The 4,446-nt window shown below is 37.4% G+C and overlaps 1 non-coding gene across 1 annotated transcript; it reads right to left on the bottom strand.

Moving 5' to 3' along the window:
* Nucleotides 1-2,126: 2,126 nt before the first annotated feature.
* On the bottom strand, nt 2,127-2,197 carry Trnag-ccc. The gene has a single exon. It is a non-coding gene; the product is annotated as a tRNA-Gly (tRNA).
* Nucleotides 2,198-4,446: the final 2,249 nt, after the last annotated feature.

The following is a 4,446-nucleotide window of genomic DNA, read 5'->3' on the forward strand; positions in this document are numbered from 1 at the left end:
GGGGGAGAACTCCTGTCGACGGTGCGCAAAAGCTCTCTCCACTTGGACAAGCTGAGGGAGAAGGGTGCGTAAACGCATAAATACGGGTATCGAGAGTATGTGCCTTATATGCACGACTCCAGTGTGTCCAACCGCGCATGAACGTGCACTACATTCTGGATAAACATACAAACGCTTCACTCGTGCCTCGATTTCTACCTGATTCGTCGATCTACCTGGGGACATGTGCCCACATGTTGTATGGATATTTATGCTGGGCGGATTCATTCGCGGGGGAGGGGGAGGGGGATTACTCATTCGGGGGAACTATAATCATCAAACTGTGTAATTGCTGATTATTGCACTATTGTTAATGCGTTGGTGTGATTAACGCGGGGGAGGGGTATGTGGTGGATTGAATTCCGGCGAGGGGGAATAGTTCCTCTGCGTGGATTAAGGATGTTCTACACCCTTTCTGCCAAAATTCACGTTTTTTTAATTTTTCTGGCAAACTTATGATGGAGTTGACGTGAAAAAATATAACGTTTTTGCGGTTTGGCATTATTTAATGACTGACGAAATTTTAAGGTGGTGCGAACGTTTTCCTGCGTTTTCTCTAAACTTTTAAAAAGAATCACAAAAATGTAGAAAAAACGCATGAAAATTATCGCACCACTACGCAACTTCGTGAGCCATTAAAGAATGACAAACCACAAAATCGTTATATTTTTTCACGTCACTCCCATCGATAATTTGCCAGAAAAATGGAAACAACATCAATTTTGGCTAAAAGGGTGTCGAACATCCTTAAAGAATGTCAGGGAAGAGCGCACTGTTGGAAATTTTTTGGAATTGAGTAGTAGTTGCACTTGAATTCTCAATGTTGTGAGTTTGAATCTAATTTGGGATCGGATCGTTATGGAATCTCTCATTCAGGTTGGTAATTCAGAATTATTGGGTTTTCCAGGTTAGATTATCACTGATATTTCAATAACGTCCGGAAGTTTCAAATTCATCGCGGAAATTGAACATCATATCCAAGTAAATTTTCAGTGGATTGAGAATTCAGGGAAATTGTCGCTTGAATTTTCAAATTATTTAATCATTTTTGTTATCATGTAGACATGAAAATTGCAATTCTATTGAACTCCAGAATCCAGAATTCAAAGGTTTTTTTAATAGCAAAATACATGAAATTTTCGTGCGAATGAGTAGTTATTAACAATTTCAAGATTTTTTGCTGGAAATTTCAGGAGTAATTTTTTAACAGGTCAGGCATTTCCTGATTGGATTGTGATGACCCTACCGGAATGAAATTCTTTGGTGAAACTCTGGGTCGGTCTGGGAAAAATTTCTGTGGCATTGGAAATTCGCACAATACTCTTCATAAAGTTTACCAAAAACTGATGGAAAATTTTTCTTAACAGCACTAGAATTTCCCGTAGTTGGTAGATTGTATTTTTTTCGGGACTACCCGAGTCGAATAATTGGACCTGACAAATTCTACTTAGGTCTCTCCGTTCAGAACGGGATAGGTCTTGGGAAGCCTCTTCCCAAGTGCTTCCGAGACCTTTCTACCTCTGGTTATGTCCCACTTCAGCACTTGTTAGGTGTAAGCAGGACTTGCATTCAGACTTTCCAAATCCTTGCCGGTCCCCGTAATTCTATGGGCCTATATTAAATCTGCGTTCATATCCCTATTTACTCATGCGTTATTGAAATGAAAAATGCAATAATTGTTTTTTTTTTTAATCTCGAAAATCGACATTTCACGGGAGGGTGGAGGGGAGATGCATGTATGCGGAGGCTTGACATTTTTATCCAACAAGCGGAGAAGCTCAGTGGTTTAATTAATAACATTGAACATCCGCGATTCCATGATTTAGTGAGAATTTAATGGTTCTATTTGATGATAATTTTCAAAAAATGCGTATATTTGCCAATTAATTGATGCGAAAATGATTCAACTATTTCTATGTTCAATAATTAAGCCACAGAATGAAACCAATATTAGCTTTGTAAATATTGACCTTTAAGTTGGCAATCAATCTCTGTTTCAATATCATTGGATTAATTGTAGAAATGAACTATTGGATAAAATATCTTCAATTAGTTGATTTTAGATGAAAAAAAAAATGTCCAAATTTTGCACCGCCCGGGAATCGAACCCGAGTCGCAAGAATGGGAATCTTGCATGATACCACTACACCAGCGGTGCTTCGCGTCGTTACTCGCCGGAGTTGAGATAAAGCCATCACTTGCACCCGAAGAAACCGTCGTTCTTCCACATTTTTAAGCAGCAGGAAGACGAGAATTTTTCCCACTGCCTGAAATTCTATTCAAAATATTAATATTTCGTACCAAATGACGATAGATTTTCAATAATTGAAAATTCAAAAATATATTTATCTGATTTTTTCTGATTTCTCTCAATTGTCTTTGAACAATTCAAGTACAATATACAGCTTCTACAGATTTTTCCATAAAACTTTCAATTTTTAATGACGAAATTTCTTGAAATTTGGGTGGAACTATAATATGATAAAAATATCCGAGAGTGCACCGAAAATTTTACCCAATAATTTATCACAGCGCTGCAGGAAGGCGAAAATGATTTTCCCATCTTGATTTTCCCATCAAGTTGTGGTTATTGTGTACCAGAAATTTCAACCAACAATTTTCAACAATGCACGCTGCAGCGAAATATCGCAAAAAATTGTCGAAAAATGATGAACTCATTTAATCGCCCATTTCACTCTCGACATTCCCTGAAAAAGTAAATTGTAGTACTTACACTAATGATAAAAAATATGTCGTGTCCCTTCGATGCACGATTTACCCTGAAAGTCCCTGTAAAATCCAGAACTCACAATGAGAGTACACTCAAGCGTTTTTCCACGGCGAGAATAAAATCAAGGTTTTGTGTACGGTGGAAAGAGGAGAAAACTCGTCCATGCTTGTATGATGTTCAGAGCACAAAAGCATCGTTGCAAATAAGACCGTCGCGGCCGGCGGAGAGGGGACTGGAGAGTGGCACTCCAGCGGACGTTTTGAGAATAAATAAGAAAACTTAAAATTTCCCCTGGATACCGCGGCAATACTTATATCCTCTACTAAACTATATCTCTAATATAAATGCAATGGGATCGATTGATAAAAAGTGCAAAAGAAATTAGAAACGCTAATTGAAGTGAAAAAAATTCAATATCGTTGAATTTATTCGAGTGAAAACAGGTGATATTGATTTTGTTCGTCTATGAAGCCCCTCGCTACATATGTTCCCGATGGAATTTGAGGTCTACGAATTTTACGGACCGGCTCTTTGACCTTTTCATCTAGACTCTACGTGATGACCCTCGAATTCATTGAGAAGGAAAAATGTGGAAAACTTTGTGTTTTCTGGTAAATAATAGGAAACTTGCATGAAGCTTTTAAAATTTTTACGTCACACGTTTCGCCCTTAAATGATTCATTTTTCAGTTATAAATATTATAAATATCGTTCGTTGATTAATAATTGATTGTCGAAAGTTGAAGATTTCAAACGCTTTGAAATCGCTAATGGTGTCACAAGAGCGATTGAACGCTGGACCAATCACAGAATGGCTCGAGCCAACCTAACCCAATCTTCACGTGCTTTATCCAATGGACGACAGCAACGCTCCTCTGCCCTCAGTTTCGATCAACGGAGCGCTACCCAGCATTATTTATGCCACTTTGTGCACTGAGAGAAGTAAATTATTTTCAATGGTTTAAATCACAGAATGTTTGCGGCTCACGGAACTCGAATGAATTCTATCTATCACTATCGTTATACATATCGAAATATTGGAACTGCATAACAAAAAAATTATGAAAACAATAAATACTTGAAGATTGAGGATTCTTCTACGCAATTTGAGTGAGTTCATTTGCGACAAAATCATACTTGAGTACAAGAATATTTTAAAGCATGAGACCTTTCTCGGGTCGCGTGACTTGAAATGTCTGGGAGAATTAAACAATTGAAGAAAAATTACTTGCCTCAAGAAAATACGACGAAATATGGAAATGACCAGGGAAAATCGCGGATCCGATCGATTTTGCCCCGTACAACCTCGAAAAACTTCATTTCTTCCAGTTTTTCCCTTCAAAATGCTCCTTGCGCCGTAACTTTCATATGTTTCATTCGTTATACTCCGAAGAATAAAGTTAAGCAGCCGCTTTACTTTATTCGCAATAGATCATGAATAAATGAATTTTGAATTTCATAAATTTTTCGCGTCTCTAGAGTAGTACTAAAAATTCATTGTTTTTAGTAATCGATTTTCGTTGGAATCCGCCTTTTTGCTTCAACCTGCCATTTCTTTGTTCATAAAAATTAGATTACGCATGACTCCAATGTTCAATTTTCAGTCCTACTCTGGAGACGCGAAAAATTTATGAAATTCAAAATTCATTCATAATCTATTGCGAATAAAGTAAAACG

The sequence above is a fragment of the Diachasma alloeum genome, unplaced genomic scaffold, assembly GCF_001412515.2.
Source record: "Diachasma alloeum isolate Michigan unplaced genomic scaffold, Dall2.0 Dall_scaffold_78908, whole genome shotgun sequence".
Taxonomy (NCBI): Eukaryota; Metazoa; Arthropoda; class Insecta; order Hymenoptera; family Braconidae; genus Diachasma; species Diachasma alloeum.